A 26,200-nucleotide genomic window follows, 5' to 3' on the forward strand; every position below is an offset into this window, starting at 1 on the left:
ATATTCTATAGATTCATTATACACAGTGATCGCTCATATATTCTATAGATTCATTATACACAGTGATCGCTCATATATTCTATAGATTCATTATACACAGAGTGATCTCTCATATATTCTATAGATCATTATACACAGTGATCTCTCATATATTCTATAGATTCATTATACACACAGTGATCTCTCATATATTCTATAGATCATTATACACACAGTGATCTCTCATATATTCTATAGATCATTATACACAGTGATCTCTCATATATTCTATAGATTCATTATACACAGTGATCTCTCATATATTCTATAGATTCATTATACACAGTGATCGCTCATATATTCTATAGATTCATTATACACAGAGTGATCTCTCATATATTCTATAGATCATTATACACAGAGTGATCTCTCATATATTCTATAGATCATTATACACAGTGATCTCTCATATATTCTATAGATTCATTATACACAGAGTGATCTCTCATATATTCTATAGATACATTATACACAGTGATCTCTCATATATTCTATAGATTCATTATACACAGTGATCTCTCATATATTCTATAGATTCATTATACACAGTGATCGCTCATATATTCTATAGATTCATTATACACAGAGTGATCTCTCATATATTCTATAGATTCATTATACACAGTGATCTCTCATATATTCTATAGATTCATTATACACAGTGATCTCTCATATATTCTATAGATTCATTATACACAGTGATCTCTCATATATTCTATAGATTCATTATACACAGTGATCTCTCATATATTCTATAGATTCATTATACACAGTGATCTCTCATATATTCTATAGATTCATTATACACAGTGATCTCTCATATATTCTATAGATTCATTATACAGAGTGATCTCTCATATATTCTATAGATTCATTATACACAGTGATCTCTCATATATTTTATAGATTCATTATACACAGGGATCTCTCATATATTCTATAGATTCATTATACACAGTGATCTCTCATATATTCTATAGATTCATTATACACAGTGATCTCTCATATATTCTATAGATTCATTATACACAGAGTGATCTCTCATATATTCTATAGATTCATTATACACAGTGATCTCTCATATATTCTATAGATTCATTATACACAGAGTAATCTCTCATATATTCTATAAATTCATTATACACAGTGATCTCTCATATATTCTATAGATTCATTATACACAGAGTGATCTCTCATATATTCTATAGATTCATTATACACAGTGATCTCTCATATATTCTATAGATTCATTATACACAGTGATCTCTCATATATTCTATAGATACATTATACACAGTGATCTCTCATATATTCTATAGATTCATTATACACAGTGATCTCTCATATATTCTATAGATACATTATACACAGTGATCTCTCATATATTCTATAGATTCATTATACACAGTGATCGCTCATATATTCTATAGATTCATTATACACAGTGATCTCTCATATATTCTATAGATTCATTATACACAGAGTGATCTCTCATATATTCTATAGATTCATTATACACAGTGATCTCTCATATATTCTATAGATTCATTATACACAGTGATCTCTTATATATTCTATAGATTCATTATACACAGAGTGATCTCTCATATATTCTATAGATTCATTATACACAGTGATCTCTCATATATTCTATAGATTCATTATACAGAGTGATCTCTCATATATTCTATAGATTCATTATACACAGTGATCTCTCATATATTCTATAGATTCATTATACACAGTGATCTCTCATATATTCTATAGATTCATTATACACACAGTCAGGGGCGTCGTTAGGTCAAAACATTCGGGGCTTGAGCCCCGGATGTTTTGACCAGTGCCCCGAATGTATTGCTGGCAGTGCACTGGCAGGGCCGGCCGACGCATTGACTCTCCTGCGCTACACCGGCCCCGCCGCTCATGTCCTAATCCACCTGCAGAGTGCAACTGCAGAAAACTTAAAAGATTATCCAAACTTAGATTCCACAGCCCGCAGGTGATTCCTACTGCAGCTCCGCCCCCGGTAACTGACGTCAGGCGCCTGCTCCTCCCACTAGGCGACGCAGGCGCGTGACGTGAGTGAGCACCGCCCGCAGTGCCTGGAGGCTGGAGCTGACTAGCTGTGGGAGACTCTCTGACTGAGTAAGACTAGACTAGCTCACTATCATTCATCATCACTATGATCAAATTAAGTTAAAGGATTACAGTTTAAAATAATGTGGAGGGGAGGGGGATCTGTGGTGGATGGCACAGTTATGGGGAGGGCTGGGATCTGTGGATAGCACAGTTATGGGAGGGCTGGGATCTGTGGATGGCACAGTTATGGGGAGGGAGGGGGATCTGTGGATAGCACAGTTATGGGGAGGGCTGGGATCTGTGGATGGCACAGTTATGGGGAGGGAGGGGGATCTGTGGATGGATGGCACAGTTATGGGGAGGGCTGGGATCTGTGGATGGCACTGTTATGGGGAGGGCTGGGATCTGTGGATGGCACAGTTATGGGGAGGGCTGGGATCTGTGGATAGCACAGTTATGGGGAGGGCTGGGATCTGTGGATGGCACAGTTATGGGGAGGGAGGGGGATCTGTGGATGGATGGCACAGTTATGGGGAGGGCTGGGATCTGTGGATGGCACTGTTATGGGGAGGGCTGGGATCTGTGGATGGCACTGTTATGGGGAGGGCTGGGATCTGTGGATGGAACTGTTATAGATGATCTGTGGGGCTGCCCAGACGGCCTTCACAGTAGTTATTAACCCCATTCAGCAGTCCCCCATTCACTGAAAAGGGGTCTGCTGAAAGGGGTTAATAACTACTGTGAAGCCCCCCCCTTTTTTTTGGTGGTGATGAGAACGTGGCTTCATTTGATGGGGGCGTGGCTTCATGTGATGGGGGCGTGGTTTCACGTGGGCTCATGCCCCGGATGTTGTCAGACCCTAGCAACGCCCCTGCACACAGTGATCTCTCATATATTCTATAGATTCATTATACACAGAGTGATCTCTCATATATTCTATAGATTCATTATACACAGTGATCTCTCATATATTCTATAGATTCATTGTACAGAGTGATCTCTCATATATTCTATAGATTCATTATACACAGAGTGATCTCTCATATATTCTATAGATTCATTACACACAGTGATCTCTCATATATTCTATAGATTCATTATACACAGTGATCTCTCATATATTCTATAGATCCATTATACACAGTGATCTCTCATATTCTATAGATTCATTATACACAGTGATCTCTCATATATTCTATAGATTCATTATACACAGTGATCTCTCATATATTCTATAGATTCATTATACACAGTGATCTCTCATATATTCTATAGATTCATTATACACAGTGATCTCTCATATATTCTATAGATTCATTATACACAGTGATCTCTCATATATTCTATAGATTCATTATACACAGTGATCTCTCATATATTCTATAGATTCATTATACACAGTGATCTCTCATATATTCTATAGATTCATTATACACAGTGATCTCTCATATATTCTATAGATTCATTATACACAGTGATCTCTCATATATTCTATAGATTCATTATACACAGTGATCTCTCATATATTCTATAGATTCATTATACACAGAGTGATCTCTCATATATTCTATAGATTCATTATACACAGTGATCTCTCATATATTCTATAGATTCATTATACACAGTGATCTCTCATATATTCTATAGATTCATTATACACAGTGATCTCTCATATATTCTATAGATTCATTATACACAGTGATCTCTCATATATTCTATAGATTCATTATACACAGAGTGATCTCTCATATATTCTATAGATTCATTATACACAGAGTAATCTCTCATATATTCTATAGATTCATTATACAGAGTGATCTCTCATATATTCTATAGATTTATTATACACAGAGTGATCTCTCATATATCTATAGATTCATTATACAGAGAGGGATCTCTCATATATTCTATAGATTCATTATACACAGAGTGATCTCTCATATATTCTATAGATTCATTATACACAGTGATCTCTTATATTCTATAGATTCATTATACACAGTGATCTCTCATATATTCTATAGATTCATTATACACAGAGAGATCTCTCATATATTCTATAGATTCATTATACACAGTGATCTCTCATATATTCTATAGATTCATTATACACAGAGAGATCTCTCATATATTCTATAGATTCATTATACACAGTGATCTCTCATATATTCTATAGATTCATTATACACAGAGTGATCTCTCATATATTCTATAGATTCATTATACACAGAGAGATCCCTCATATATTCTATAGATTCATTATACACAGTGATCTCTCATATATTCTATAGATTCATTATACACAGAGAGATCTCTCATATATTCTATAGATTCATTATACACAGTGATCTCTCATATATTCTATAGATTCATTATACACAGTGATCTCTCATATATTCTACAGATTCATTATACACAGTGATCTCTCATATATTCTATAGATTCATTATACACACAGTGATCTCTCATATATTCTATAGATTCATTATATACAGTGATCTCTCATATATTCTATAGATTCATTATACACAGAGTGATCTCTCATATATTCTATAGATTCATTATACACAGCGATCTCTCATATATTCTATACATTCATTATACACACAGTGATCTCTCATATATTCTATAGATTCATTATACACAGTGATCTCTCATATATTCTATAGATTCATTATACACAGTGATCTCTCATATATTCTATACGATTCATTATACACACAGTGATCTCTCATATATTCTATAGATTCATTATACACAGTGATCTCTCATATTCTATACATTCATTATACACAGTGATCTCTCATATATTCTATAGATTCATTATACACAGAGTGATCTCTCATATATTCTATAGATTCATTATACACAGTGATCTCTCATATATTCTATAGATTCATTATACACAGTGATCTCTCATATATTCTATAGATTCATTATACACAGAGGGATCTCTCATATATTCTATAGATTCATTATACACAGTGATCTCTCATATATTCTATAGATTCATTATACACAGTGATCTCTCATATATTCTATAGATTCATTATACACAGTGATCTCTCATATATTCTATAGATTCATTATACACAGTGATCTCTCATATATTCTATAGATCATTATACACAGTGATCTCTCATATATTCTATAGATTCATTATACACACAGTGATCTCTCATATATTCTATAGATTCATTATACACAGTGATCTCTCATATATTCTATAGATTCATTATACACAGAGTGATCTCTCATATATTCTATAGATTCATTATACAGAGTGATCTCTCATATATTCTATAGATTCATTATACACAGTGATCTCTCATATATTCTATAGATTCATTATACACAGAGTGATCTCTCATATATTCTATAGATTCATTATACACAGTGATCTCTCATATATTCTATAGAATCATTATACACAGTGATCTCTCATATATTCTATAGATTCATTATACACAGAGTGATCTCTCATATATTCTATAGATTCATTATACAGAGTGATCTCTCATATATTCTATAGATTCATTATACACAGAGTGATCTCTCATATATTCTATAGATTCATTATACACAGTGTGATCTCTCATATATTCTATAGATTCATTATACACAGAGTGATCTCTCATATATTCTATAGATTCATTATACACAGTGATCTCTCATATATTCTATAGATTCATTATACACAGAGTGATCTCTCATATATTCTATAGATTCATTATACACAGTGATCTCTCATATATTCTATAGATTCATTATACACAGAGTAATCTCTCATATATTCTATAGATTCATTATACAGAGTGATCTCTCATATATTCTATAGATTTATTATACACAGAGTGATCTCTCATATATTCTATAGATTCATTATACAGAGAGGGATCTCTCATATATTCTATAGATTCATTATACACAGAGTGATCTCTCATATATTCTATAGATTCATTATACACAGTGATTTCTTATATTCTATAGATTCATTATACACAGTGATCTCTCATATATTCTATAGATTCATTATACACAGAGAGATCTCTCATATATTCTATAGATTCATTATACACAGTGATCTCTCATATATTCTATAGATTCATTATACACAGAGAGATCTCTCATATATTCTATAGATTCATTATACACAGTGATCTCTCATATATTCTAAAGATTCATTATACACAGAGTGATCTCTCATATATTCTATAGATTCATTATACACAGAGAGATCTCTCATATATTCTATAGATTCATTATACACAGTGATCTCTCATATATTCTATAGATTCATTATACACAGAGAGATCTCTCATATATTCTATAGATTCATTATACACAGTGATCTCTCATATATTCTATAGGTTCATTATACACAGTGATCTCTCATATATTCTACAGATTTATTATACACAGTGATCTCTCATATATTCTATAGATTCATTATACACACAGTGATCTCTCATATATTCTATAGATTCATTATATACAGTGATCTCTCATATATTCTATAGATTCATTATACACAGAGTGATCTCTCATATATTCTATAGATTCATTATACACAGCGATCTCTCATATATTCTATACATTCATTATACACACAGTGATCTCTCATATATTCTATAGATTCATTATATACAGTGATCTCTCATATATTCTATAGATTCATTATACACAGAGTGATCTCTCATATATTCTATAGATTCATTATACACAGCGATCTCTCATATATTCTATAGATTCATTATACACAGTGATCTCTCATATATTCTATAGATTCATTATACACAGTGATCTCTCATATATTCTATAGATTCATTATACACAGTGATCTCTCATATATTCTATACATTCATTATACACACAGTGATCTCTCATATATTCTATAGATTCATTATACACAGAGTGATCTCTCATATATTCTATAGATTCATTATACACAGTGATCTCTCATATATTCTATAGATTCATTATACACAGTGATCTCTCATATATTCTATAGATTCATTATACACAGTGATCTCTCATATATTCTATAGATTCATTATACACAGTGATCTCTCATATATTCTATACATTCATTATACACAGAGGGATCTCTCATATATTCTATAGATTCATTATACACAGTGATCTCTCATATATTCTATAGATTCATTATACACAGTGATCTCTCATATATTCTATAGATTCATTATACACAGTGATCTCTCATATATTCTATAGATTCATTATACACAGTGATCTCTCATATATTCTATAGATCATTATACACAGTGATCTCTCATATATTCTATAGATTCATTATACAGAGAGTGATCTCTCATATATTCTATAGATTCATTATACACAGAGTGATCTCTCATATATTCTATAGATTCATTATACACACAGTGATCTCTCATATATTCTATAGATTCATTATACACACAGTGATCTCTCATATATTCTATAGATTCATTATACACAGTGATCTCTCATATATTCTATAGATTCATTGTACAGAGTGATCTCTCATATATTCTATAGATTCATTATACACAGTGATCTCTCATATATTCTATAGATTCATTATACACAGTGATCGCTCATATATTCTATAGATTCATTATACACAGTGATCTCTCATATATTCTATAGATTTATTATACACAGAGCGATTATGACTTACAGCTCATGAAAGCCCAACAGTTAGTATGTCAGAAAGTAAAATTTTATATAAGACTAATTTAAAAATAAATATTTTTAATTAGTAATGTTGGCCTACTGAAAAGTAAGTCCAGTATATGTACTCAATACACTGCAATGGGACATGGAGGAGATCAGCCTGTGACATTTCTTAGGTGGTATGGAAGCCCAGGTTGCTTTGATAGTGGCCTTCAGCTCGTCTGCATTGATGGCTCTGGTGTCTCTCACAGATTCTCTATGAGGTTAAGGTCAGGACAGTTTTCTGGCCAATCAAGCACAGAGATACCTTGGTTATAAAACCAGATCTTGGTACTTTTGGAAGTGTAGGCAGGTGTCAAGTCCTGCTGGGAAATGTAATCAGCATCTCCATAAAGCTCGTCAGCAGAGGGAAGCATGTAGTGCTCTAACATTTCCTTGTAGACGGTGGTGCTGACCAGCAGATGACATGGCTCCCCAAACCATCACTGACTGTGGAAACTTCACACTGGTCCTCGGGCAGCTTGGATTGTGTCCTCTCTACTCTTCCTCCAGACTCTGGCACCTTGATTTCCAAATGAAATGCAGAATTTACTTTCGTCTGAAAACAGAACTTTGGAGCACTGAGCAACAGTTCAGTCCTTTTTTTATTTAGCCCAGATAATACACTTGTGATGTTGTCTTTGGGTCATGAGTGGCTTGACACAAGAAATATGACAGTTGTAGCCCATGTCCTGGATTCATCTGTGTGTGGTGGCTCTTAAAGCATTGACTCCAGTCGCAGTCCACTCCTTGTTACGTCCCCAAATTCTTGAATGTCTTTTTCTTGACAGTTCCTTCAAGGCTGCAGTTATCCCTGTTGCTTGTGTAGCTTTTTCTACCACTCTTTTTCCTTCCTCTCAACTTTCCATTAATGTGTTTGGATTCAGCACTGTGAACATGCCGCTTCTTTAGCAAGGACCTTTTGTGACTTCCTCTCCTTTTAGATGGTATCAATGACTGTCTTCTGGACAACTGTGATGTCAACAGTCTTCCCCATGCCTACTGAACCAGACTAGGACATCTTTGCAGGTGTTCTGTGTTGATTAGCTGATTAGAGTGTAACCCCATGAGGTTGCAATATTGAACTGTTTCACAATATTCAAATTTTATGAGATACTGACTGTTGTATTCTATTAGATGTAAGCCATAATCAACATTAAAAGAAATAAACACTTGAAATGAATCTTTAGAATATATCAATTTCATCTTTTGATTTTAATTACTGAAATAAATAAAGTTTTCATTGATATTCTAATTTATGGAGATGTACCTGTATAGTTGCCAACTTTTGGACAGTAGCCTCCAGGAGAGTGGATGATGCAGTGTGGATAAGTTTTTGAGGCATTACTCCATCCCTTTTAACATGCTGCAACCCCTTTTTTATGGTGCTCCTCCTTCTTATGGCACTCCACTCTCTTTATACGTGCTTGTGAAAGCAGCCCTTCATGCTGCTCCCAGGTGGTCTGCCCACTCTCTTGATAGCCCAGGAGATCTTTGTTTTGTCCTGGAACCTTCCGAATGTTGCGATAGAGTTGGCAAGTATGGTCTATAGGTTTTATAAGATAGCCAGGGCTGTCCTGAGATACATGCAATGCCGCACCCTAGGGGTGTTATGTGAGTGTAATTGTGATGGTGTGCCAAGTGAGGGTAGTAGTACTCACAGTTCAGTTGTCCCCTGGGCCGGCCTGCAGTGGAGGGGAAGACAACACTTAATCCTCCGGGGCACTCTCTATTGCAGGGAACATCAGCCAGATGGTGGTTGAGGTGCCCTTAATGTTAATGGGTATTGGTGGCTGTGCCCCTGTGTTGTTTGTGACGCCAGCACCGTTAGGTGCAAAGATTGGTGGTGTAAAAGATGAGGAGTCAGTTGTAGTAAAACAATTAATCTTTTAATTGAATAACTTGTCTCCAGGTAGTCAATACAGTTTATTTAGATGGCAAAGTTGAAAATCCCAATAACATCCACTGTAATCCTATAACAGGCTTGGCAACTGTACTTTAAGGAGTTTCCTTCTCTCTATATTTAGTCTTTGCTTTGTCTATACTCTAGCAGTCAGGTACTGAATATAATGCTTTCCTTACTTTATCTTGAGCAATCCAATAAGGGCGTTCTCCATCGTGGCAGGCAGACTCTCTGCTACATTATTTGATGCAGAATGCTTTCGTGAAGTGTTCAAGTTCACTATGTCCCAGAAGGCATTTAGTGAAAAAGGATAATTCTGCGCAATAATCATCTGGTTGTGTCCAGGCACTTTTAGGCTTCTCCCGGTAACTGGTGCTTGTGAAGTCCACTTGCTAAGGTGGCTCTCACCTTTACTAGACTTTCCCTATATTCAGACGTAGACTCACTGGTCTGTGCTATGCTGCTGGAATCTGTACTTCGTGCTCCCTTGACCAGGCCAGAGCCAAGGGGCTAACATGGCAGCTACATGATGGAGTAGGGCTGTACTGCTCCTCTCCTGACTCCTCTCAGATACACACTCACTAACTAACCACTTCCCATTTCCTTTTCTGGCTAAGTGATGACAGCATCACCTAGGGGTGAAGGGTTGGAATTAACACCCTACCACCCTGTTATTGGGATATACAGGGTTCATACTTCAATACATTACAATGTCAAATAACAAGGTTTAAAGTGCCCATGCAGATAACTAAGTGGGACACTGCATACATATGTCCTAATAACTGCCTGAAATTAATTAAATAAAGATGGAAATAAAATTTAATACATGTTAAAAACAAGTTTTGAAAATAAAACAGAATAAAGACTATCATTAAATATAAAAATAAATAGAGATAAGAATACATGAAAAAAGAATGTATTTGGGCACTGTGGCGAAACCAACCTCGCCACTGGGTTTTGGAGGGGCCTGTTTACCAGCCTCTTGCCTCAGGATTATGGCCCATACTAATTTTAAAGGAGAAGACAGACCGGCCGCACAGCTTAAATCTGTCTTTGGAATTGTATTTTGTTATGTGAGGGTACCCAGATGGCTAGTTTTATTGTATTCGTGTGGTCTGAGTGCCATTCGCCTAATGATATGCACTCAGACTTGAGCTATCTGGGGATATGTTGAATGTCTGTGTTTACTGTAAGGGTGTGACATTGTATGTTTAGATGGTGATTTCTGTCCTGTTGTCTCCACATGTGTATTGGCGATTTCCCTTTGTCCTGAGAGATAATTGAGTTGCTCCTCGGGTGTCTCCAGGGCAGAGAGGAGGAAACCATTATGCATTGTGGGGATGTGTTGTGTCTGTGTATCCTGAATTGCTGCGTATCTGTCCTGTGTCACAGTCTTCCTTCTGGTCCCCTGGGGGCGTGTCCACCAGATGGGGACCTGCATAAATACGGGCGGGTAGCCCTCAATAAAGAGTTCCTGTTTTTATACCTTCATGAAGTTTTGGCTCATGTTTGGGGAATGGGATAACTACACTCTTGGGGATTGCTATATCACAATACTCCCCTGAGTAGAAGCTCTTGTAAGAGCTTGTTCATGGTTCCTGCTCTCTGGATGTAGGAGAGGTTCACCCACTAGAAGCTGAAGCCCGGTCTTGGGTCCAGCGTGGGTGGAGGACGGTGAGACCCCAACCAAGCTGCGGCGGTTCGTGGGGTCTGCAGCACTGACGGTGTCAAGTGGAGTGCTTGGAGTCCTCTGGAAGCACTAGGAGCATCTATCGACGGAGGTACCCGGTCGGGGTGCTAGGCGTTCCGTTACATTGGTGGCAGCAGTGGGATTCATTTGTTCAGAAAGGACTTGGACTAACTTGAACCCCTGGTCTAATTCATGCCATTGTGGGATGTTAAATGTCTATGTGTATTGGAAAGGGTGGGATATTGTATACGTTGAGTAGGGAGGTCTGTTCCATTGTGTCTCTGTGTGTATTGGCGATGTCCTTTGTCCTGAGAGATAATTGAATTACTTCTCGGTTGTCTCCAGGACAGAGGATATTGTGTATTCGCCTGTCTGTGATGATTGCATCAACCCAGTGTGAGGTAATTCTATCACGGGCAGAGGGGAGGATTTTGTGTGGGAGTGTCTGAGTGTATTGTACGTGGTTATTGGCTGTTTTTACAAAACCCTGTGGGTGTTAACCTTGTTGGAAGATGTGTATAAAATGCTTGTGTGTTAAAATAAAGAGTTCCTGTTTTTATACCTTCATGAAGTTTTGGCTCATGTTTGGGGAATGGGATAACTACACTCTTGGGGATTGCTATATTACAATACTCCCCTGAGTAGAAGCTCTTGTAAGAGCTTGTTCATGGTTCCTGCTCTTTGGATGTAGGAGAGGTTCACCCACTGGAAGCTGAAGCCCGGTCTTGGGTCCAGCGTGGGTGGAGAACGGTGAGACCCCAACCAAGCTGCGGCGGTTCGTGGGGTCTGCAGCGCTGACGGTGTCAAGTGGAGTGCTTGGAGTCCTCGGAAAGCACTAGGAGCATCTATCGACTGAGGTACCCGGTCGGGGTGCTAGGCGTTCTGTTACAGGCACATTAGGTGTATTTGGTAGCCCCATAATCAGGATGAAGTGTATAATAAAGATAATATAATTTATAGTGTCTGCTGCCTACCTGCCAGCAGTCCCAAATTTGCAGGGACTGTCCCTAATTTTAAGAGACGGTCTCTGAAAACTTGGGCTGTCCAGGATCAAAAACCGTGGGCAGGGGCTAATTATCCTGAATTTACCAACTGCAAAGTTGTTAAGTATGCTGCTGAATAGTGTAAAATGGAAAAAAAATATGTAGAATACATGTTTTGGTCTCTCATTAAACATAATAAAAAATTATATTATATCTACTAAAATGATGATAATAATAATAATTATAATAATAATAAAAAATACATCCCTAAGAGCAATGTCATCAAAAACATTTAGAAAATCTATGACTCCTAGAATGCACTGACCCAGAAATGGAAATCTTTTTGCATTCTATTCAGCGAAGTGACAACCAATATGGCTGCCACTACATGGGTAGTCACCCATCGATTATTTGATTCATTGTCCATGTACATGGGTGTGGAGGCAGGGAAGCTCAATTGAGGAGATATGTAACTTTCAGTAAAGGGCCGTTGGTTCCTTTGCCTGCAGCCCTGACCCCTCATAGTAACAGAGTACATAAGGCAGAAAAAAGACATCTATCCATCCAGTTCGGCCTGTTATCCTGCAAGTTGATCCAGAGGAAGGCAAAACAAAACTGTGAGGTAGAAGCCAATTTCCCCCACTTTAGGGGAAAAAAATTCCTTCCCGACTCTAATCAGGCAATCAGAATAACTCCCTGGATCAACGACCCCTCTCTAGTAGCTATAGCCTGTAATATTATTACGCTCCAGAAATACATCCAGGCCCCTCCTGAATTCCTGTATTGTACTCACCATCACCACCTCCTCAGGCAGAGTGTTCCATAGTCTCACTGCTCTTACCGTAAAGAATCCTCTTCCATGTTTGTGTACAAACCTTCTTTCCTCCAGACGCAGAGGATGTCCCCTCGTCACAGTCACAGTCCTGGGGATAAATAGATGATGGGAGTTATCTCTGTACTGATCCCTGATATATTTATACATAGTTATTAGATCTCCCCTCATTCGTCTTTTTTCTAAAGTGAATAACCCTAATGCTGATAATCTTTCAGGGTACTGTAGTTGCCCCATTCCAGTTATTACTTTAGTTGCCCTCCTCTGAACCCTCTTTAGCTCTGCTATGTCTGCCTTGTTCACAGGAGCCCAGAACTGTACACAGTACTCCATGTGTGGTCTGACCAGTGATTTGTAAAGTGGTAGGACTATGTTCTCATCACCGACATCTATGTCCCTTGTGATGCAACCCATTATCTTATTGGCCTTGGCAGCAGCTGCCTGACACTGGTTTTTGCAGCTTAGTTTGCTGTTCACTAAAATTCCTAGGTCCTTTTCCATGTCAGTGTTACCCAGTGTTTTACCATTTAGTATGTACGGGTGACTTGCATTATTCCTTCCCATGTGCATAACTTTACATTTGTCAGTGTTAAACCTCATCTGCCACTTCTCTGCCCAAGCCTCTAATCTATCCAGATCCATCTGTAGCAGTATATTGTCCTCTGTTGTATATATACAGTATACTGTACTCTGTAGTGTATATACAGTATACTATCCTCTGTAGTATATATACAGTATACTGTCCTCTGTAGTATATATATACAGTATACTGTCATCTGTAATATATATATATATATATATATACAGTATACTGTCCTCTTCCATGTCAATTACTTTACACAATTTAGTGTCATCTGCAAATTTATATTTTAATGTGCAAGCCTTCTACAAGATCATTAATAAATATATTGAAGATGATAGGGCCCAGTACTGACCCCTGAGGTACTCCACTAGTGACAGTGACCCAATCTGAGTGTGTACCGTTAATAACCACCCTCTGTTTTCTATCACTCAGCCAGTTACTTACCCACATACACACGTTTTCTCCCAGTCCGAGCATTCTCATTTTATATACTAACCTTTAATGTGGTACAGTGTCAAATGCTTTGGAGAAGTCCAGATATACGACATCCATTGTTTCGCCGCTGTCAAGTCTAGAACTTACCTCCTCATAGAAACTGATTAAATTAGTTTGGCATGACCGATCTCTCATAAAACCATGCTGATATGGCGTTATTTGCTTATTTTCATTGAGGTGCTCCAAGATAGCATCTCTTAGAAAACCTTCAAACAGTTTACCCACGACAGACTTATCGGCCTATAGTTTCCAGGCTCTGTTTTTTGACCCTTTTTGAATATTGGCACCACATTTGCTATTTGCCACTCATGTGGAACACTCCCTGTCAGTATACAGTCCTTAAATATAAAAAAAAAAGGGTCTGGCTATAACATTACTTTATTCTCTTAGGATACAGGGGTATATACCATCTGGTCCTGACGATTTGTCTATTTTAATCTTTTTAAGTCGCTGTTGTACTTCTTCCTGGGTCAGACAGGACACTTTTAATGGGGAATTAACTTTTACATTCTACATTTCATCTGACAGTTTATTTTCTTCAGTGAATACAGTGGAGAAAAAAATATTTTATAGCTTTGCTTTCTCCTCATTGCTCTCTGTAACTCCCCCTCATCACTCTGTAAATACTTTTTACCATTTATATAATTGAAGAACATTTTAGGGCAATTAATCTCTCGATCTCTAGTTTGGCAGATTTTATTTATTTTTTAGATATTCCATTTTTTTCCTTATAGTTTTTCAGTGCTACCTCTCTACCCTCTTGTTTTAGTGATTTATATGCTTTCTTTTTGTCATTTATTGATTTCTTTACAGTTCTATTTATCCACATTGGTTTCTTCTTGCTCCTTAACCTTTTATTCCCATAAAGTATGTACCTCTCACAATTACATTTTAGGATGCTTTTAAAAACATCCCGATTTGTGGCTGTATTTTTATTTTTGGGGACTTTGTCCCAGTTAGTTAGGCCTATGGCCTTTCTTAGTTGGCTAAATTTAGCTTTTTTGAAGTTTGGTATTTTTGTTCCTCCCTGAAGAAACTCTTTTTGTAGAGGGAAGTCAGGTGGGCATATATATAGGTATATATAAATATATCTGCCCCTTCATTGATATGTGTGTATATATGTATATATATGGGCCCCTTTATATGGCCAATAGGGATATATATTCCCTGTATGGCCATGTATATATTGGCCCTGTATGGCAAGTGGGGATATATGTATGTCCCCTGTATGTGATATATGCCCCAGGTATATGTGAGTACGGTATGTATATATAGATATGTGTGTACCAACCCCTGTTCCCTATCCCTGCCCAGTGGAATCACTGTCCTGCAGGTTCTTAACCCCTGCATTCCCAGAACCCTGTGTTAACCCTTCCAGCGCCACTGCTACCCCTGGCCTGCATTGTGTTCCCTGGCCTGCATGTAACCCCTTGTACCCCATAGGGACAGTGTATAGAGCCAGGCTGGGTGGGTCGCTGTTATATAACGTATGTGTGTAAGTGGTAATGTATAGATAGTGTGTGGGGTGGAATTGTGTATTATATTGTACTGTTTGTAGTGTAGCTAGGTGTTTATTGTAGTGCTATTACTGTACTATGGTGTATGCATCTATATGTATATATACGGTATTTATAACCATTAATATATAATTATATATAGATATAGCGTAATAGACTATATTTGTATTGTGTAATAAATATTTCTTTATTTATAACATACACTGTATAGTCTTTTGTTGTAGCCGCCGTAGTAGTAGTAGCAGTAAGTCGCATTTAGTTTAGTTCAGTGTAGAGTAAGGAAATCAGAGAGTGTTTTATATTTATTGTATAAATAGGCATAGTCATCACTAGACGACTCACGCCTATTTATGAATATTAATTATTGAGATTACCCAAAATATCAATAATTAATATTTTCCTTAACATTGGCGAGCCAGGCCCACTGCTAGGAAATTGTATCTGTGTTTGGATTTGGTGAAGAAAATCGCTTACGCTGTGAACTAGTCAGACAGGAGGGACACGGTCAGTGGATTCTGAGTGTCCATAGCCTGATAGTTCAGACGGGTAAAGCGTTTTTTTAATCAGAACTAGAGTTGAGCTGGATGTTCGGGTTCGAGAAGTTTGGCTGAACTTTCCGAAAATGTTCGGGATCGGAACTTGACCCGAACTTCCCCCCGAACCCGAACCCCATTGGAGACAATGGGAACCCAAACTTTTTGGCACTAAAAAGGTTTTAAAATAGCCCAGGAAAGGGCTAGAGGGCTGCAAAAGGCAGCAAAATGAAGGTAGATCCCCTGCAAACAAATGTGGATAGGGAAATGAATTTAAAAATAAATAAAAATTAACCAATATCAATTGGAGAGAGGTCCCATAGCAGAGAATCAGGCTTCATGTCACCCACCACTGGAACAGGCCACTGTCAGATATTTTTAGGCCCCGGCACCCAGACAGAGTTTTCTATCACTCAGCTAGTTACTTACCCACATACAGACGTTTTCTCCCAGTCCGAGCATTCTCATTTTATATACTAACCTTTAATGTGGTACAGTGTCAAATGCTTTGGAGAAGTCCAGACATACGACATCCATTGGAAGTGGTATTGTAACTCTCATAACGGCGTCATCGCCACTGGCCATGTTGGTGGAGTACTCGAAACAGCGCAACAGGGCACACAGCTCTCGCATGGAGGCCCAGTCATTGGTGGTGAAGTGGTTCTGTTCCGCCGAGCGACTCACCCGTGCGTGCTGCAGCTGAAACTCCACTATGGCCTGCTGCTGCTCGCACAGTCTGTCCAGCATGTGCAAGGTGGAGTTCCACCTGGTGGGCACGTTGCATATGAGGCGGTGAGCGGGAAGGCCGTGAATGAACTTCTGCACCACCAAATTCAGCACATGCGCCAGGCAAGGGATGTGCGTCAAACCGGCTAGTCCCAGAGCTGCGACGAGATTTCGCCCATTATCGCACACCACCAGGCCGGGCTTGAGGCAGACTGGCAGCAACCACTCGTCGGTCTGTTGTTCTATACCCTGCCACAACTCCTGCGCGGTGTGGGGCCTTTCCCCCAAACATATGAGTTTCAGAACTGCCTGCTGACATTTACCCTGGGCTGTGCTGAAGTTGGTGGTGAAGGTGTGTGGCTGACTGGATGAGCAGGTGGAAGAAGAGGAGGAGGAAGCCGAGTAGGAGGAGGAGGCTACAGTAGGCAAAGAATGTTGCCCTGCGATCCTTGGCGGCGGAAGGACATGCGCCAAAGAACTCTCCGCCTGGGGCCCAGCCGCCAGTTTGAAGCTGTCTGTGTCCACCAGCCTGAATGACAGCATTTCATAGGCCAGTAGTTTAGAAATGCTGGCATTCAGGGCCAGGGATCGAGGGTGGCTAGGTGGGAATTTAAGCTTTCTCTCAAAGGTTTGTGAGATGGAGAGCTGAACGCTGCCGTGTGACATGGTTGAGATGCTTGGTGACGGAGGTGGTGGTGTTGGTGGTACATACTCTGTTTGCTGGGCGGCAGGTGCCAACGTTCCTCCAGAGGCAGAGGAAGAGGCCGAGGCGGCGGCAGCAGAAGAGGCCGAGGCGGCAGCAGCAGAAGAGGTAGCAGGCGGAGCCTGAGTGAGTTCCTTGTTTTTAAGGTGTTTACTCCACTGCAGTTCATGCTTTGCATGTAGATGCCTGGTCATGCAGGTTGTGCTAAGGTTCAGAACGTTAATGCCTCGCTTCAGGCTCTGATGGCACAGCGTGCAAACCACTCGGGTCTTGTCGTCAGCACATTGTTTGAAGAAGTGCCATGCCAGGGAACTCCTTGAAGCTGCCTTTGGGGTGCTCGGTCCCAGATGGCGGCGGTCAGTAGCAGGCGGAGTCTCTTGGCGGCGGGTGTTCTGCTTTTGCCCACTGCTCCCTCTTTTGCTACGCTGTTGGCTCGGTCTCACCACTGCCTCTTCTTCGGAACTGTGAAAGTCAGTGGCACGACCTTCATTCCATGTGGGGTCTAGGACCTCATCGTCCCCTGCATCGTCTTCCACCCAGTCTTGATCCCTGACCTCCTGTTCAGTCTGCACACTGCAGAAAGACGCAGCAGTTGGCACCTGTGTTTCGTCATCATCAGATTCGTGCTGAGGTGGTATTCCCATGTCCTCATCATCAAGAAACATAAGTGGTTGTGCGTCAGTGCATTCTATGTCTTCCACCGCTGGGGAAGGGCTAGGTGGATGCCCTTGGCCACAGCTGAAACACCAGATTTAGGGTACTGCTATTTTGGCAATTGTATTTCACCCCTCAATGAAATAGCAAGCACAGCCAAGCCCCTGATGTAGGATATAGCAAAAAAAAAAACACACTATTGATGGTTAAATGCACTTGGTCGCAGCTTGTGCTGGCGCACCACAAGACACAAAATGGCCGCCGATCACCCCAGAAAAAAGTGACAGAAAAACGCTCTGGGCAGCCTAAAAACAGTGAGCAATTAACTAGCAGAAGTTGAATGATTCACAGCTGTAGATCGAACACTTCATTAAGTGTTTTTGCTGCGTAAATCCCTGCCTAATCTCGCCCTAACAGCAGCTGCAACCTCTCCCTATGCTGATCAGAGCAGAGTGAGGGGCGGCGCTACGTGACTCCAGCTTAAATAGAGGCTGGGTCACATGCTGCACTGGCCAATCACAGCCATGCCAATAGTAGGCATGGCTGTGATGGCCTCTTGGGGCAAGTAGTATGATGCTTGTTGATTGGCTGCTTTGCAGCCTTTCAAAAAGCGCCAAGAAAGCGCAGAACACCGAACCCGAACTTTTACGTAAATGTTCGTGTTCTGGTCCGTGTCACGAACACCCCAAAATTCGGTACAGTTCGGGTTCGCTCATCCCTAATCAGAACCAAACACAAGGCAATATCTACAGCAGAGAACCTGGGATTTTAACGATTTTCTGATTGCCTTTCATGAATCTCAAACGCGTACGAACATCCTGAGAAGAAGTCGTCGTATACCGTCACTGTGAACAGAGAAGTCCGGCTGGTCGGGATACGGCGTTCCGGATATTAAAGGACCTTCTCCATGCAGCACACAAGGGAAAACAAAGGACAGCACCAAGGAAGATGGCCTCTCATCAAAACGTAAGTATGGACTTCTCCACACTACACCACCTAGCTAAGCGCAGTACTTTCAACCTCATCCTCCCTAACACATACAAGACAGCAGAAATGCTGTGGTCTGATTTGTTGGCACAGGCTTGTAGTTATGACAAGCTTTGTGTTAACAAACGGACAGTGTTGAACAAGGCCACCAAACGGCTTCAGATGCTAGTCAAACTTGTTCATACATTTAACCCCTTAAGGACCGGGCTCATTTTCACCTTAAGGACCAGGCCATTTTTTGCAAATCTGACCAGTGTCACTTTAAGTGCTGATAACTTTAAAACACTTTGACTTATCCAGGCCGTTCTGAGATTGTTTTTTCGTCACATATTGTACTTCATGACACTGGTAAAATAAAGTCAAAAAAATTAATTTTTTTGCATAATAAAATACCTAATTTACCAAAAATTTGGAAAAATTAGCAAATTTCAAAGTTTCAGTTTCTCTACTTCTGTAATACATAGTAATACCCCCAAAAATTGTGATGACTTAACATTCCCCATATGTCTACTTCATGTTTGAATTATTTTGGGAATGATATTTTATTTTTTGGGGATGTTACAAGGCTTAGAAGTTTAGAAGCAAATCTTGAAATTTTTCAGAAATTTACAAAAACCCAATTTTTAGGGACCACTACAGCTCTGAAGTCACTTTGCGAGGCTTACATAATAGAAACCGCCCAAAAATGACCCCATTCTATAAACTACACCCCTCAAGGTATTCAAAACTGATTTTACAAACTCCGTTAACCCTTTAGGTGTTGCACAAGAGTTATTGGCAAATGGGGATGAAATTTGAGAATTTAATTTTTTTGCCTAATTTTCCATTTTAACCCATTTTTTCCACTAACAAAGCAAGGGTTAACAGCCAAACAAGACTGTATCTTTATTGCCCTGACTCTGCCGTTTACAGAAACACCCGATATGTGGCCGTAAACTACTTTACGGCCACACAGCGGGGCGTAGAGTGAAAGGTGCGCCGTATGGTTTTTGGAAGCCAGATTTTGCTGGACAGTTTTTTTGACACCATGTCCCATTTGAAGCCCCCTGATGCACCCCTAGAGTAGAAACTCCATAAAGTGACCCCATCTAAGAAACTACACCCCTCAAGGTATTCAAAACTGATTTTACAAACTTCGTTAACCCTTTAGGTGTTGCACAAGAGTTATTGGCAAATTGGGATGAAATTTGAGAATTTCATTTTTTTGCCTAATTTTCCATTTTAACCCATTTTTTCCACTAACAAAGCAAGGGTTAACAGCCAAACAAGACTGTATCTTTATTGCCCTGACTCTGCTGTTTACAGAAACACCCAATATGTGTCCGTAAACTACTGTACGGCCAGACAGCGGGGCGTAGAGTGAAAGGTGCGCCGTATGGTTTTTGGAAGCCAGATTTTGCTGGACAGTTTTTTTGACACCATGTCCCATTTGAAGCCCCCTGATGCACCCCTAGAGTAGAAACTCCATAAAAGTGACCCCATCTAAGAAAGTACACCCCTCAAGGTATTCAAAACTGATTTTACAAACTTCGTTAACCCTTTAGGTGTTGCACAAGAGTTATTGGCAAATTGGGATGAAATTTGAGAATTTCATTTTTTTGCCTAATTTTCCATTTTAACCCATTTTTTCCACTAACAAAGCAAGGGTTAACAGCCAAACAAGACTGTATCTTTATTGCCCTGACTCTGCTGTTTACAGAAACACACCAAATGTGGCCGTAAACTACTGTACGGCCACACAGCGGGGCGTAGAGTGAAAGGTGCGCCGTATGGTTTTTGGAAGCCAGATTTTGCTGGACAGTTTTTTTGACACCATGTCCCATTTGAAGCCCCCCTGATGCACCCCTAGAGTAGAAACTCCAAAAAAGTGACCCCATCTAAGAAACTATACCCCTCAAGGTATTCAAAACTGATTTTACAAACTTTGTCAACCCTTTAGGTGTTGCACAAGATTTAATGGAAAATAGAGATACAATTTCAAAATTTCACTTTTTTGGCAGATTTTCCATTTTAATATTTTTTTTCCAGTTACAAAGCAAGGGTTAACAGCCAAACAAAACTCATTATTTATGGCCCTGATTCTGTAGTTTACAGAAACACCCCATATGTGGTCGTAAACTGCTGTACGGGCACACGGCAGGGCGCAGAAGGAAAGGAATGCCATACGGTTTTTGGAAGGCAGATTTTGCTGGACAGTTTTTTTGACACCATGTCCCATTTGAAGCCCCCCTGATGCACTCCTAGAGTAGAAACTCCAAAAAAGTGACCCCATTTTAGAAAGTACGGAATAGGGTGGCAGTATTGTTGGTACTAGTTTAGGGTATATATGATTTTTGGTTGCTCTATATTACACTTTTTGTGCGGCAAGGTAACAAGAAATAGCTTTTTTGGCACGTTTTTTTTTTTGTTATTTACAACATTCATCTGACAGGTTAGATCATGTGGTAATTTTATAGAGCAGGTTGTCACGGACGCGGCGATACCTAATATGTATACAATTTTTTTTATTTATGTAAGTTTTATACAATAACTTCATTTTTAAAACCAAAAAATTGTTTAGTGTCTCCATAGTCTAAGAGCCATAGTTTTTACAGTTTTTGGGCGATTATCTTGAGTAGGGTCTAATTTTTTGCGGGATGAGATGACGGTTTGATTGGCACTATTTTGGGGTGCATATGACTTTTTGATCGCTTGCTATTACACTTTTTGTGACGTAAGATGGCAAAAAATTGCTTTTTTTACACTTTTTTTTTTCTTTTTTTTTACGGTGGTCACCTGAGGGGTTAGGTCATGTGATAATTTTATAGAGCCGGTCGATTCGGACGCGGCGATACCTAATATGTATACTTTATTTTTATTTATAAAAGTTTTACACAATTATTTTATTTTTGAAACAAAAAAAATCATGTTTTAGTGTTTCCATAGTCTAAGAGCCATAGTTTTTTCAGTTTTTGGGCGATTATCTTGAGTAGGGTCTCATTTTTTGCGGGATGAGATGACGGTTTTATTGGTACTATTTTGGCGTACATGCGACTTTTTTGATCACTTTTATTACCTTTTTTGGGAAGTAAGGTGGGCAAAATTTCAATTTTCTCATAGTTTTTATTTTTTTATTTTTATGGCGTTCACCGTGCGGGGAAAGTAACATGACCGTTTTATAGATCAGGTCGTTACGGACGCGGCGATACCTAATATGTGTAGTGTATTTTTTTTTTTTTTTTTTTTATTCAGTGATAAATGTTTTTTTATTTTATCTTAACTTTTTTCACTTTTTTTAAAAAAAATTGGACCCAGACCCACTTGGTTCTTGAAGATCCAGTGGGTCTGATGTCAGTAAAATACAGTACAGAACCTATATATGGTTCTGTACTGTATTTTACTTACACTGAACAGATCTATGCTTTCAGCATAGATCTGTTCAGCACCATGGACAGCAGGACGCCTGAGCAGGCGTCCTGTTGCCATGGGAACCTTCCCCGTCTGCCACAACTTCGCAGACGGGGAAGGGTGAGGACGGGGCTTCGGGGGGCTGTCTGGGGGCTCTCTCCCTCTCCCATCGGGGGGTTGCAAAGGCACAGCAGCCCCCCGATCGGAGAGGGAGGGAGCTCCTTCTTACTGTTAACTCTTTCCATACAGCGGTCCGTACGGACCGCTGCATGGAAAGGGTTAAACGGCTGACATCGCATCACCGATGTCAGCCGTTTATACCAGGGTGCCAGCAATGTGCTGGCACCCTGGTATAACCCACTAGACGCCAACGATTATGCAATGGGAGGCGGGCGGGGGATCGCGATCCCGCCTGCCGCACCGCCCGCCTCCCGCAACGCCCCCACTGCCTGCGACACCCCCCCTGCACCACCCGCCGCCATCAAATCATGCAGGGGTGCAGGGGGGGGTGTACTATATTGATTTTAGGCACTCTGAAGTTTCTGATCCCCGCGGTCAGGGACCGCGGGGATCAGAAACTGCAAAAAGCGCAGCAAACCGCAGGTCTGAATTGACCTGCGGTTTGCTGCGATCGCCGACACGGGGGGGTCAAATGACCCCCCCCTGCGTTGTTACGGGTTGCCGGCTGAATGATTTCAGCCGGCGTCCCGTTCCGATTAACCCCAGCGGCGCCGGAATGCAGATTTTAAGTCAGGACGTACCGGTACGTCCTCGGTCCTTAAGGACTCGGGAAATAGGGCGTATTGGTACGTCCTCGGTCCTTAAGGGGTTAAGGTTAGCATCTGCAAGCCAAAAGAAAGTTGTGCTGGTGTCTCGGTCAACGGAGACAATTCCTCCGACCACTCACTGCCAATATTGTGCCAGTAATTCGGACCAGGTTTCGGCATTTCGGGCACAGCTGACAGAGAATGTACAGTCTACCGTTGACCGAGATGTGCAGGTGGCTAGGATAAAGTCACGGTTAGTAGAGCTGCAGAGGCAGAAGGAGGAAATTGAGGCTAAGTTGACTCAGTCTTATGCTGAGGTCAAGGCCTTCAAGGAGCGGGCTGCCTCTACTGACGTGACGGTAGCCAAATTGAAGGCTGAGGTTGCTGTAAGGTCCCAGCTAATGTCTGGCATGCAACAGGTCATCACCAATTTGGTGCTGGCCCTTTCTTTTTCCGTAAAGTCAGGGTCGGAATCTCCAAAAACTTTGCCCTGTCCAAGGCAAAAAGGGGGGAGAGTAGTCTGTGACCGGCCAAATCACCAGACTAAGCCTGTCCAGACTGACAGAGACTTTTCCCTGACTTTGGGAAAAAGAACTGTTGTGAAGAGTGCGTCTCTGTGGATGGAACAATTCTAGAGATGGGAGCACGACGGCAGTGTAGACGGACCTAAGCCATGCAGGGCAAACATTAGATGTTTTGCATGTGGTGGCTTAGGACTCAGCAGCATATGCCTCATCAGCTGCTGAGGGGTCAGAATGGCCAAGCTAGGCTGGGCAACATTTGAAACCCCTGTACGATTTGTTCCACCGTTTGTTCCCTGTGTATGTCCATGTTATGTGTTTTTGTTATCTGTTTGCATGTTTTTCTTAATGTTGATGGTGGTAGTCCTTGTCTACGAATGTGTTCTACTCTGCTGATTTTTGTAGTTACATTCCTTGCTGTGAGTCCAGTCGCTGCTGTTTTTGATTCATTCTTGTGTCCACTTTGAGTAAAATGGTGTTATACTGTGGATCGAGAAAGTTGTTGGTTAGCGGAATGGTTGATATTGGAACACGGTTGGTTAAGTAAGATGTCACGATGAGCAACCAAGGTCTCTGATCGATACAGGTAACACTGTTTTGCTCAAGGTTTTAGGTAGGGCTGGGTTATACTGGGGACTGGGGCGGACAGACAACATTGGTGTAATGTTGTTCTGCGCACATAATTCTAGTCCGATCAGGTAACACAGCTCTGATTGGGATTGGCAGCAGAGTGTGGACTGTGTTTGTGTGGAGTCCTGAAGAGTCTAGGCAGGACTTATGCCATGGATTCTACTGGCCTTCACGAGACAGGATGACAGGGGGAAATCAGCTTTAGTGCACATGAGTGGACAGGGATACAGTGCCATCAATTACAAGATGGTGCTTCATCCACAGCTCCCCTCGGATATCCTGACTTAGGATGGCCATCCTTATCTGTTGGTGCAGAGGGATGTGAAGCAGAGGATGCGATCCTCTGAAGGTAGGGTGTTCAGACACCAGTGTTAGGATAAAGAGGGGTCCTGTGAGATCAAGGGCAGCCTAATACCTTTCTCTACTCATGGGTCAAAGGTATTGGTGCTGTTGTAGGACAATTAACTGCACCGTGAGGAACGCCTGGTATTTTCTTCTGTCATAGGTATGTTCACTATGGAGCAGAGGAAAAACCCGGATGACGCCACAGAAGAGACTAGCTATCCGCCCTGACACTCTTCTGAGGCTCCAGAGGATCCCACTGGATTTTGGCAGTCAAGTGACCCTTGTTCAGAGGTCTTCAGGAGATGGAGAATTGTGCCACAATCCAGCGGGAGCATTACTGTATCTCATGTTCTGGAGAAGGACTTGGAGATGTTCGGGTGGAAGAGCTTATTGAGCTACAATCTCTTGATTCACCCAGTGAAAGTTCTTCTGGTTCGGGTCATCATCATCTACATGGGACTGTGTATCGGATGGTCAAGGGACTTGCTGACCAGTTACACCAGAACCAGACAGAACTTCATGAAGTTAACTGTAGGAGGCTCAGGACATAACGCCCACGAAGTCCTGAAGCCAGGGACCTCATGGACATACGGTATTTGTTATATTTTGTTCATTTGTAGGTTTTTCTACTTGGTTTCCTATGAGGTTTCAGGATGTATAACTTATGCAATCCTTATGAGCCACTTGTTTACCTCCCTAATCTCCCGCTGCCTTTCTTGTGTGGCTCGTATTTGGAAAATACTACCTTTGAGGTCCTTGCCCTAAGCTTTTGACCCAAATCCCTAAAATCGTTTTTAAGGACGCTCCATCTACCTCTAACTTTGTCATTGCTTCCGATATGGACCATGACCGCTGGATCTTCTCCAGCCCCTCCCAGTAATCTGTCAACCCGATCCGCGATGTGTCGAACTCGAGCCCAGGAAGACAACACACTGTTCGACGATCCCGGTCTTTGTGACAAATCGCCCTATCTGTACCCCTAATAATTGAGTCTCCCACTACCAGCACCTGTCTGCCCTGCCGTGCTCTCCTGGTCCCCTGCTTACTGGAGCTGACATTATAGTGTCCCACTAGGTAAATGTTGGCACTACACAAGGGTCAATTGGGCCAC

This window comes from Bufo gargarizans, chromosome 5, assembly GCF_014858855.1.
Source record: "Bufo gargarizans isolate SCDJY-AF-19 chromosome 5, ASM1485885v1, whole genome shotgun sequence".
Taxonomy (NCBI): domain Eukaryota; kingdom Metazoa; phylum Chordata; class Amphibia; order Anura; family Bufonidae; genus Bufo; species Bufo gargarizans.